Source organism: Apodemus sylvaticus, chromosome 11, assembly GCF_947179515.1.
Source record: "Apodemus sylvaticus chromosome 11, mApoSyl1.1, whole genome shotgun sequence".
Taxonomy (NCBI): domain Eukaryota; kingdom Metazoa; phylum Chordata; class Mammalia; order Rodentia; family Muridae; genus Apodemus; species Apodemus sylvaticus.
The window spans coordinates 53,157,046-53,170,131 of NC_067482.1; the positions used below are offsets into that span (position 1 = coordinate 53,157,046).

The following is a 13,086-nucleotide window of genomic DNA, read 5'->3' on the forward strand; positions in this document are numbered from 1 at the left end:
TCTTTAAACTAAAGTTAATTCTCTGTGGTCCTTCCTCCCCATTGTCCCTCATGTATTCTCTCCTTTTCTTTCTTCCTCCCTCCCTCCCTTCCTCCCTCCCTTCTGAGCCTCAATTACTTGTGTCTTTCTTCTATTTTTCTCATTTTCTTTTTGTCTCTTCTTATTCTCAAAGTGTTTTTGCCATGGCTAGCAATTAAACACTCAAAATGTTCATCTGACTATCATAGTGCTAATTAAAATTTGTAATTAATTTATGTTTTAAATGTGGCATTCCTTATTAATTCATAATTTTATTAGGCAACATATAAGTACATATTCTGCATTAAAAGATTTATGATTCACCTTTAAAATGCCATAGTATACTGAAGAGATACATGAACTCCTTTATAATATGACTCCACCAAGACACTATTAAATGCCCTTTAGTGTCATTTCTTTAGGGGTGGATAATCTGAGCTTCCCCTCTATGAATTGTAAAGTTGTACTTCTCAAATTTGTACACTAAACACTTTAATCCTATTTTCTTTACAACTTGGAAGTATGTTAAAATGTCAAATGTTGTTAATAGGGATGAAAATAGCTTGAAATATTTCATTTCTCTCTCATCAGTATAATGAAGATTTTGTACTTCATTATTCTTGAGTCCACGTACTCTCTCTCAGGTACAGTATGAGGTGTTGTGTATGTATGCCCCTATTTGCGTTTTTCTACAAGCAGATATCCTGTTATATAACTAGAAAATATTACTGCACTTGAGACAACAGACCCAAAATGCTATTACTCACTTTTAAGTGAATATTAGCCATAAATAACAGGATTAAAATGGCATAATCCAGAAACTCTAAGAAGCCAAATAAGAAGGAGAACCCTAGAGAAGTTGATTGAGTCTTTTTTATATGGAGAAATACAACAGATATTGAAGGTGGATAGAGGATGGACACTTGGTTGAAGAGGATATGGGAAGAGGAATGGAGTTATGGGTCAGGTATAAGGAAATCAGGAAGAGAGAATTGAAATCAGTACTGGGCAGGCACGAGGCATCTCTAAGATGTTCTGGAGATCCCTAAGATGGTATCTCTATGGTGTTCTGGAGACTTAGTCTCAGTTAGGGTTTCCATTGCTGTGAACAGACACCATGATCAAAGCAACTCATATAATGGACAATATTTAATTAGGGCTAGCCTTTAGGTTCAGAGGTTCAGTCCATTACCCTCAAGGCACAAAATATAACAACATACAGGTTTTCATGGCACTGGAGTAGCTGAGAGTTCTACAACTTTTTCCAAAGTCAAAAAGCAGACAGTTAGCTCATATGTGGCTTGGAGGGTCTCAAAGCCTACCACACAATGATACATTTTGTCTGAGAAGGCTATACTTCCTTTTTTTATATTTTATGTTTTTATTCGATATATTCTTTATTTACATTTCAAATGATTTCCCCTTTCCTGGATCCCCCCACCCCAAAAGTCCCATAAGTCCTCTTCCCACCTCCTGTTCCCAAATCCACCCCTTCCTACTTCACTGTCCTGGTATTCCTTTACACTGTTTCACTGAAAGGCTACACTTTCTAATAGTGCCTCTCCCTGGTCCAAGTATATCCAAATCGCCACTAACCTGGTCCTGAAGAGGCTCCAAGGAATCTATAAAGGTTACTCCATCTGATACTCCTAGTAGTGGAAATTATGGAGGCAGAAGTGGCCGACTCTTATAGTCTTGCTGGACTCCCAGTGGAGGAATAAGGAGAGCAACCCACCAACAAAATCTTTCACCCAAAATGTTGTCTGCCTAAAATATGTGCAGGGACAAAGATGGAATAGAAATGGAGGAAATGGTCAACCAATGACTGGCTCAATTTGAGACCTATCTCATGATTATAATGAATCCCTGACACTATTAATGATGCTCTGTTATGCTTACAGACAGGAGCCTAGCATAACTGTCCTCTGAGAGGCTCAACCCAAGAGCCAATGGCTACAAATAAAGAGACCTACAGCAAAACATTAGATGGAGATCAGGGCATCTTGTGAAAGAGTTCTGGAAGGATTGACAGAACTAAAGAGGATAGAGGCTCCACAAGAAAACCTACAGAGTCAGTTAACTTGGACTCTTGGGGACTTCCAGAGACTGACCCATCAACCATAAATTCTCACAAACAGCAAAAGAAACCAAAGCCAAAACATGCACACACACACACACACACACACACACACACACACAAGTATACATTACTCACACAAGAAATAATTAAGGACAGAGAGACATGAAAGAAAGACGAAAGAAAGAAAAAAGAACAAAAGAAAGAAAGAACAAAACAAAGTAAGAAAGAAAGAAAGAAAGAAAGAAAGAAAGAAAGAAAGAAAGAAAGAAAGAAAGAAAGAAAGAAAGGGAAAAGAAAGACCATTCCAGGCTCCATCTCTATCCAGGAGCTGCACTGCTCTACAGCTGTCTGTGCACCAATCCTGCCAGGTGAGAATGGGTCTCCAGGGAGTGCTTTGACCCCCCCCCCCAGGTTTTGAGGTGAGACCACTATTTGCCATTTTCTCTTTGGTGAGTGTGCAAGTAGGTATGGCCAGGAGCTCAGGGAACACAGGAGTAGCATAGCAGCTGGCACAGGGTCCATCAGGGCTCCACCTGTACCTCAGTGTCAAAGACAAACACTACCTCAGAGTAAAAGACTGGAAAACAATTTGCCAAGCAAAGGGTCTCAGGAAACAAGCTGGAGTAGTCATTCTAATATTGGATAAATTTGACTTTCAACCAAAAGTCATCAAAAAAGACATGGAAGGACTCGTCATACTCATCAAAGGAATAATCTACCAAGGAGAACTCTCAATTCTGAACATTGATGCTCCAAATGCAAGCGCAACCATATTCATAAAAGAAACTTTACTAAAGCTCAAATGACACATTGCACCTCACACAAAAATTGTGGGGGAATTCAACACCCCACTCTCATCAATGGACAGATCAGAGAAACACAAACTAAACAGAGACGACAGAAATCAGGGACTAGACAAGGCTCTCCTCTCTCTCCATATCTATTCAATATAGTATTTGAAGTTCTAGCTAGAACAATTAGACAACAAAAGGGGGTCAAAGGGATACAGAGTGGAAAGGACAAAGTCAAACTATCACTATTTGGAAGTGATATGTTAGTATACGTAAGTGACCCCAAAAACTCCACCAGAGAACTCTTAAACCTGATAACTTTAGCAAAGTGACCAGATATAAAATTAACTCAAACAAGTCAGTAGCCTTCATATACTCAAAGGATAAACAGGCTGATAAAGAAATTAAGGAAACAATACCCTTCACACTTGTTAAACTATATAAAGTGTGACTCTAACGAAACAAGTGAAAGATCTGTATGAGAAGAACTTCAAGTCTCTGAAGAAAGAAATTGAAAAAGACCTCAGAAGATGAAAAGATCTCCCATGCTTGTAGATTGGCAGGATTAATATTGTAAAATTGGACATCGGACAAAAAGCAATCTACAGATTCAATGCAATCCCAACAAAATAACAACTGGATTCTTTATAGAGTTAGATAAAGCAATTCTCAAACTCATCTGGAATATCAAAAAACCAGAATAGCTAAAACTGTTCTCAACAATAAAGGAACTTCTGGGAGAATCACTATCATCTACCTCAAACAGTAATACAGAGCAATAGTGATAAAATTGTATGGTATTGGTACAGAGACATGCAGGTAAATCAATGGAATAGAATTGAAAACCCAGAAATGAACCCATATACCTATGGTCAATTATCTTTGACAAAGGAGTTAAAACCATCCACTGGACAAAAGATAGCCTTTTCAACAAGTGAAGCTGGTTCAGCTGGCAGTTAGCATGCAGAAGAATGCAAATGGACCCATTCTTCTTGTGCAAAGCTCAAGTCTAAGTGGATAAAGGACCTCCACATAAAATCAACCACACTGAAACTAATAGAAAAGATACTGGGGAAGAACCTTGAGCACATGGGCACAGGAGAAAATTTCCTGAACAGAACACCAATGGCTTATGCTCTAAGATCAAGAATTGACACATGGGACCTCATAAAACTACAAAGTTTCTGTAAGGCAAAGGACACTGTCAATAGGACAAAATGGCAACCAACAAATTGGGAAAAGATCTTTACCATCCTGCATCCGACAGAGGGCTAATATCCAATATATACATAGAACTCAAGAAGACTCCAGAGAATGAAATAACCCTATTAAAAATGGTGTACAGAGCTTTGGAAATCAGTCTGGAGGTTCCTCAGAAAAGTGGACATGGCACTTCCGGAGGACACTGCTATACCACTCCTGGGCCTATACCCAGAGGATTCCCCAGCATGTAAAAAGGACACATGCTCCACTATGTTCATAGCAGCACTATTTGTAATAGCCAGAAGCTGGAAGCAACCCAGGTGTTCCTCAACGGAGGAATGGATACAAAAAAATGTGGTATATTTACACAATTGAGTACTATTCAACCATTAGAAACAATGAATTCATGAAATTCTTAGACAAATGGATGGAGCTGGAGAACATCATACTAAGTGAGGTAACCCAGTCTCAAAAGATCAATCATGGTATCCACTCACTGATAAGTAGATATTAACCTAGAAACTTGGAATACCCAAGAAATAATCCACATATTAAATGATGTCCAAAAAGAACAGAGTAGTGGCCCCTGGTTCTGGAAAGACTCAATGCAACAGTCTAGGGGAATACCAGAACAGGGAGGTGGGAAGGAGTAGATGGAGGATCAGGGGGAGGGAAGAGGGTTTATGGGACTTGTAGGAATTGGGGACCCAGACATTTTATATGTAAATAAAGAATACATCGAATAAAAAATGGGGTACAGAGCTAAATAAATAATTCTCAACTGAGGTATACCAAAGAAGAACCTAAAGAAATGTTCAACACCCTTAGTCACCAGGGAAATGCAAGTCAAAACAACCCTAAGATTTCACCTCATACCAGTCAGAATGGCTAGAATCAAAAACTCAGGAGACAGCAGGTGCTGTCAAGGATGTGGAGAAAGAGAAACACTCATTCACTGCTGGTGGGATTGCAAGCTAGTACAGCCACTCTGGAAATCTGGTGGTTCTTCAGAAAATTGGATATAGTACTACCAGAAGACCTTATCTATACCACTCCTGGGCATATACTCAGACTATTCTCCAACATGTAATAAGGACACATGCTCCACTATGTTCATAGCAGCCTCATTTATAATAACCAGAAACTGGAAGGAACCCAGATGTCCCTCAACAGAGAAATGGATACAGAATCTGTGATACATTTACACAATGGGATACTACTCTGCTTTTGAAAATAATGAATTAATGAAATTCTTAAGCAAATGGATGGATCTAGTAAATATCATCCTGAGTGAGGTAACCCAATCACAAAAGAACACAGGGTATGTACTCGCTAATAATTGGACATTAGCCCAGAAGCCTAGAATACCCAAGATACAATTCACAGACGAATTGAAGCTCAAGAAGAAGGAATACCAAAGTATTGATACTTTGGGAGGAAATAAATCAACAAATTGTGGAGCAGAGCCTGAAAGAAAGGCCATCTCAGCCTGTCCCACCTGGGGATACAGCCTGCATACTGTCACCAAACCCAGACGCTAATGTGGATGCCAGCAAGTGCTCGCTGACAGGAGTCTGATATAGCTGTCACCTGAGAGGCTCTGCCAGTCCCTGACAAATACAGAGATGGGTGATCCTACCCAACCATTTGACTGAGCACAAGGTCCGCAATGGAGGAGCTAGAGAAAGGACCCAAGGAGCCAAAGGAGCTGTCAGACCCATAGAAGGAACAACATTATGAACCAACCAGTATCATCCAGAGCTCCCAGGAACTAAACTACAAACCAAAGAGTACACAAGGAGGGACCCATGGCTCCATTTACATATGTAGCAGAGGATGGCCTTATTGGACATCAAAGGGCAGAGAGGCCCTTGTCCCAGACGAAAGCTCACTGTCCAAGTGTAGGGGAATTCCTGGCACAGGAAAGCAGAAGTGGGTGATTTGTTGAACAGGAGAACAGGGGGTATGCGATAGGGTGTTTTCAGAGGGGAAACCAGAAAGGGGATAACATTTGAAATGTAAATAAAGAAAATATCTAATAAAAAGAAAGAAAGGAAGGAAGGAAGAAAGAAAGAAAGAAACAAAGAAACAAAGAAAGAGCAATCCAGCCAGAACATATTATACTATGTTTGAGGATACAACAAATAAGAATGACAAAATGCCATGGATTTGAAAGAGAGAAGAAACAGATATACTGGAGAAGTAGGAAGGAGAAAAGAGAAGTATCATAATTAGAAAACATTCTTAAGAACAAACCTTGAAACCTGAAGCATATTTCTCTCTGCATCCTCACATGGCAAATCTGTGACAGATTTTCACACTATCTCCCTGACATTCTCTCTCTTTTCTCTTTCCCTCCTTTCAACCATACATCCCATTTTCTCTCTCCCCTTCTGTATCTCATACTTACATGTTCTGAGAAATCACATCATAGATGTTGAAAGAATGTGATAAAACCTATCTTTAAGTTACTAAGTCTATATGCACTGAGAAATACCTATAAAGCATGATTTTTAGACAAAAACAAACATCAAAGACAAACAAACAAGTAAGCAAAAAAAAAAAAAAAAAAAAAAAAAAAAAACCCAAAACAACCAACTAACCAACCAAACAAACAAAATGGCCTCATCTCTCTGTCAAACCTTGGACAATTTGTTCTATCAACGTAACTTTTGTTTTTTAAAGCCATAATATCTTACAGGAACACCAAGTAGGAGATTTTCTTTTGTAAATTATAAATGAAAAGAAACTACAGATAAAATGTTTTTTATCAGCCTGTCTTAAACTAGCTCCAGGACCTTGGAACACATAGAAATCCTCACATGTTTCCATCAGAGGCTGGAAATGAAGTTGTTCAGTGCATGGTGGAGGGCCTTCACCAAAGACACTGGGCTTTCCCCTACTAAACATTTACACAGAAAAAAAGACAATGAACCTTTTTTTTTTAATTCGATATAATTTATTTACATTTCAAATGATTTCCCCTTTTCTAGACCCCCACTCCCCGAAAGTCCCATCAGTCCTCTTCTCTTCCCCTGTCCTCCCACCCACCCCTTCCCACTTCCCCGTTCTGGTTTTGCCGAATACTGTTTCACTGAGTCTATCCAGAACCAGGGGCCACTCCTCCTTTCTTCTTGTACCTCATTTGATGTGTGGATTATGTTTGGGGTATTCCAGTTTTCTAGGTTAATAACCACTTATTAGTGAGTGCATACCATGATTCACCTTTTGAGTCTGGGTTACCTCACTTAGTATGATGTTCTCTAGCTCCATCCATTTGCCTAAGAATTTCATGAATTCATTGTTTCTAATGGCTGAATAGTACTCCATTGTGTAGATATACCACATTTTTTGCATCCACTCTTCTGTTGAGGGATACCTGGGTTCTTTCCAGCATCTTGCAATTATAAATAGGGCTGCTATGAACATAGTAGAGCATGTATCCTTATTACATGGTGGGGAATCCTCTGGGTATATGCCCAGGAGTGCTATAGCAGGATCTTCTGGAAGTGAGGTGCCCAGTTTTCTGAGGAACCGCCAGACTGATTTCCAGAGTGGTTATACCAATTTGGAACCCCACCAGCAGTGGAGGAGTGTTCCTCTTTCTCTACACCCTCTCCAACACCTGCTGTCTCCTGAATTTTTAATCTTAGCCATTCTGACTGGTGTAAGATGAAATCTTAGGGTTGTTTTGATTTGCATTTCCCTAATGATTAATGAAGTTGAGCATTTTTTAAGATGCTTCTCCGCCATCCGAATTTCTTCAGGTGAGAATTCCTTGTTTAACTCTGTACCCCATTTTTTAATAGGGTTGTTCGGTTTTCTGGAGTCTAATCTTTTGAGTTCTTTATATATATTGGATATTAGCCCTCTATCTGATGTAGGATTTGTGAAAATCTTTTCCCAATTTGTTGGTTGCCGATTTGTCTTCTTGATGGTGTCTTTTGCCTTACAGAAACTTTGTAATTTTATGAGGTCCCATTTGTCAATTCTTGCTCTTAGAGCATACGCTATTGGTATTCTGTTCAGAAACTTTCTCCCTGTACCGATGTCCTCAAGGGTCTTCCCCAGTTTCTTTTCTATTAGCTTCAGGGCGGCGGCGGCAGTACAGCAGTGACTGGTCCATCTGAAGGGCCATCAGCAGTGGAACCAAGGCGACACAGGGTCCAGTTAGGCCCTGTGCCCACAACCACTGACCTTCACTGACCAGCCGGGCTGCAAACAGCTGCGGTTTTGCGGCGCCTTTCGCTGCACGGAAGCCACTTCAGAACTCGGCCTCTCCATCTTGATTTCAAAATCCAGTGACATCGGACAGTCTGAGGTACACAAACATAATCCGAGGCCAACACCGCGGGGGTCTGAGCCCGACAGGCGTTGGCCTGCACCCATGCCCTTGGCTGTTCGGGGGGGAGGGGGGGCATCGGGGCGCCAACCCAGCCAGGAGGTTTTTTGCCTGGGCCTGCATGCGCCACCATTTTGCCTGCAGGACAACAGAAGACAATGAATCTTAACACTGAGTAATTTAAATTCACTTTGAAAATCAAATATCAGCAACGTAATAGGGGATAACCAAGCCCTTACTGTCAAGTCTCCAGAGGCTGAAGGCTGTCTCACATGACCATGCTAACTAACTTTGGTCCACCAGGTCAGGAAACAAACTGTACACACCTGATTAGAATGGTCTAACTCAGTTGTCAGGCAAGCTGCCATCTGAGGTCTAGTGGATAGAGGGATTGTGTTCCACAAATGTGCCTCCCAGAGCCCTAGCAACCACTTTTCAACTGCATGATACTGTCACAACCAACCAAACAACCAACAAATGTCTAAGGTGACACCTCATCAGAGCCTGTCAGGGAGAATGGTGGGGTTTGTTGTCCCCATCCTAGAGAAGACCAAGAATACCTCAGGAAGGACCTATCCCGGAACCTCCATGAGCTTTGCTGAGAGAAATATTACTTCACAATACTGTGCAGCTTAAGGCTTTATTTTAAGCTATAAACACAGCCTTTAATTCTTTCAGCTCTCTACTACCTATGATTCCAGATTTTTTTTTTTAGTGTTGTAAGAAGAGTCCAAGTGTTTTACCCTTCCTAAACCAGAAGAAACAAGTCCCCTTCCATGAGGTAGGATATTTGCACCAGTCTGAGGGCCTAGGCACCGTCTACTATGTGCTTCTATGCAGAAAGGTGTCATCACATAGTTCTGCTCTTGTTAGGAGTTTCAGAGGGCTCTGTAGGAAGGGATTCAAAGCTACTGTTGTGGGATCCTCTTGTGTCTGATCCCCTGGCCATGAAGAGGGCTGCTTGCTGCTTCCTGATCTCATTTCCAGGTTGACAGTTTTTCAGTGCTTATGTGGGTGACGTGATTCACTGGCCCCTCCTCATCCATCTTGTCTTCTACATAGCTCAGGGTCAGGTTCTGCTGACTACTGGTTAGCTTCTTTGGAACTCTGATCTTCATAAGAATATGAGGGTCAGCATAGCCATAGTCATAGCCACAGCAATTAATTTGGGGACATGCCTTTCCTGAGTCAAGGGAATCTTCTGATATGTCTGAATCCCAGCAGGGATTGTCACATTGATGTCTCATATTGTCCTTGGGCCTTGACTGTGCCCAAAAGAATAGCTTGAGAAGTTGAAATGAAGAGGTGGATGTGGATGTCTGTGCTGTGTCCCACCAGAACAGATTTGCTTGTCTTGTTTTCCCACGGGCATCTTTATAATCTGATGATCTTCAGCTCCTGCAGGCACAAGGGTTGTCTCTTGTTTCTGCTTGCCTTTCCTGCTCTGCTGCAGAGCACACAAGGAGCTGTAATATCCACTATGTCTCTGACCGGTGGAACATATCACAAAAGGCCCTGTATTGCTGGTTTCCATACCCAAGGCTCTGCAGCAGTGGGGATGCTGCACGTTGCTTCCAGCCGTTTTCCCTTGCTATCACAATACTCACTGGCATCCAATATGTGGCTTACAGTGAACTGGGGTCCCACCTTTAGCTGCTAGATTGAATGTCATTTCCATGATGCATTCCTTGCGTTGATTGAACACAGTCTGGAAACTGCCAAACGGGCTGATGAGAACTTGCCAAAGATCTTCCTTATCACTCCTTAGGGTCAACAGAGAGACCTCCTCTTCAGACGTTCTACCCAGAGCTGTTGGCCTCAGGATAAAATCCAGCAGAATCTTAAGCATCATGCTGCTTACTCTTTACTTCATTATTCAACACCTAATGTGCTTCTGCCACCAGGGAAAAGTTCTTGGCTTAGTGATCATCCTTATTCATGCGTAGGTGATATTTCTTGGCAAATTGTTAATAGGCTTTCATTTCATTTTCAGGTCATTCCTAATATCTATTAAAAAAATATCTTTGGCCAAAGAAGTGTATGTGTGGAAAGAGGCAGTACAAATAAAAGGGAAATGTTTTGTTCCTGTGAGTCAGACACTTGGTCTCGATGTCAGCAGTGTCTCTGGGCTGTGAACACCCATGAAAATCCTGAAGGCAGAGAAGCTCTATCTGTGGCACAGGAATACCTCCACTTATGTCTCTCTTGGTACTGCCCAGCCCTACTCCCCTGTGCAATCCCCAATCTGAGTGTGTGTGTGGAACAGGGGTATCCCTACCAACACCCACAACCAGCATGGAGAAAAGAGCCATCTTGCCCCCGGGAATATAGTGCTTGCACACTCCAAAATTATCATTTTATATCAAAGATTTTTTTCCCAAAGAAAATCATTAACCCTAAATCATTATCCTACAAGCTTTCTTCTTCATTCCTTGGATGTTCTCCAATTTTCACAGAAGAAAGTTAAAGCTTTAGAGTTCAAATTTCATTATAAAATTTACAAACGATTTTAATCACTGTAGTGAGTACACCCTGAAGGTTGGTTCCCTCAAGTCCCTCAAGCGCTGGATTCCTTACTTCTAATTCTTTGGAGGTAGGCTTTTTCCCTTGGTGTGATTTAGATATGTGAGCTTTCTGTAGCCATAGTGCATGCATATGTGTGCGATCCTCTTATATCAGGGGTCAGAGAGTTCTCAGAGCATGGTCAAAGGAATAAAATTAACGAATTACCTGGCAGTTACTCTACACACCTTTCACATTAAAAGGAACACATTATTTCATCAGCTCAGTTACACAGCTAGTGAACTTACTGCATTAAATTTGTTGATTAGAATCTTGGCAAATGGCCAAACTGTCACTTGTCATCAGTTCTTTGAGAACCATCATTTAAAAATGTTTACAAGAATGGCTGGGATTCTAAATGTATGTTCCTGCTTATGAGAAATCTTCTCATGGAAAATGGGAAAATGTCACACACTTAATAATAGTCTTTTATCAGGGACTTGAGGGAACCAACCTTCAGGGTGTACTCACTACAGTGATTAAAATCGTTTGTAAATTTTATAATGAAATTTGAACTCTAAAGCTTTTCTCATAGACTTTGTTTATCTTTTCATGTAAGTAATAAATTCAAAGGAAGTACTGACATTTTAGATAGAATCATGATGAATTCTAAAATGTTGTTGCCAGGGCTATATCCCCAATATCTAAGCAGTCTTATCCATGACGATATTAAGAAAGTGAATCCACGGGTCTTAATAAAAGTAAATATCCTGAGGGTAATTTGTTCTTACAACATCATATCCTTCAAACAGCTGGAATCTCCTCAATATTGTGATTCTCTGAAAACCACTGTAGAAATGATTATTTTTAGTTATTTTATTTAAGTTTGGAAACAGGAAAAACAATACCTACACACAGCTGTGTAGACAATTCTCTTTTTAAGACTTCCTATTAAGACATCTGTAATTGAGATAGTTTAATGCAATATTTTATACTCATATGCTTATAGACTGCTTAAATAATATCTTTAAATATTTCTTCCTGGTTCAATGTAGCTAGAATGTATGTTTGCTGATTTAGAACTGGAGGGCTCTGTTGTTCCACATGGGTCTGACATGTACTTGTGGTAGAACCTAAGTCCTGGTGGATTAGGTGCCCTCAATTCCTGTGTGCCTACAAACTCCCAACCCATTTGCTTTCTGTAAGGAATACTTTATATTAAATAAAATACTTTAAAGGAATAATGTTTAAAGCTTTATTCATGTTAAGTATTCTTGGAGAAGAAAGGAAAATATTTTACTTCAACACAGTTTTTAGTTGTAATTATGGGAAATATTTCAACAAAGGGCTGAAGGAATTCTTTATCTGGTCTCTCATGAACCCTTTCTGTTTTGACTGGGAATGAGAAGATGAGGGTTGCATATCTTTCAGGGGTACCATTAGAGATCAAGGGGTTTGTTTGTGTTGATGTTTATGTTTCTCCTTTAAGAGGTAGTGGGTAGAATACCTTCCTATACCAAGAACATGGGCTCATAGGAATGAAAGTTCTAAGAAGGCGCCATCTCAATATCTTCATGTTCAACGAGTTGTGTAGGTGTTATTTTCAGCAATGGGACCTTCCTATGAGTTTGTGAAGAGAAACCTGTAGTCCTGACAACAACCTTGGTTGCTTGGTGATTCCCATGGTATTCTTTTGCATAACAACACAGAGAGATATCCTATCCTGGCATTTGAAGCTTCATTTGGTGACAAGAGATATCCAGTCAGGACTGACTATTCCCTTTCATTTGCCAGTTTCTTTTAAACCACCTTCAGATATGTATCTATGCTAAGAAGCTTCTAAGGTATTAGGCTTTTATACTGTCTTTCAAATGGAGTTATTTCAAGGAAACTGTTTTATTTTGTTAATGCAAATCCAAACACATTTAGGTGCATCCCATATTCTTTATTGTGTTCAATCACAGCAATATAGGCAGTTTTAAATTCAGTCTTGCTTTCTTTAACACTGAGCAGTGACACTCACTATACATAGCAGAAAAGCATTTAGTGGAAAGCTTTATTGGAAAACTAGACTTCTGTACACTGTACATTGAATTGACCACTCAAAGATACAACTTCTGACATTATCCAGAAAGTAGAAGTTAGGAGGC

At 40.2% G+C, this 13,086-nt stretch overlaps 1 pseudogene; it reads right to left on the reverse strand.

The window, feature by feature from the left end:
• Positions 1–9,411: 9,411 nt before the first annotated feature.
• LOC127696753 (dnaJ homolog subfamily A member 3, mitochondrial-like) lies at positions 9,412–10,746 on the reverse strand (annotated as a pseudogene).
• Positions 10,747–13,086: the final 2,340 nt, after the last annotated feature.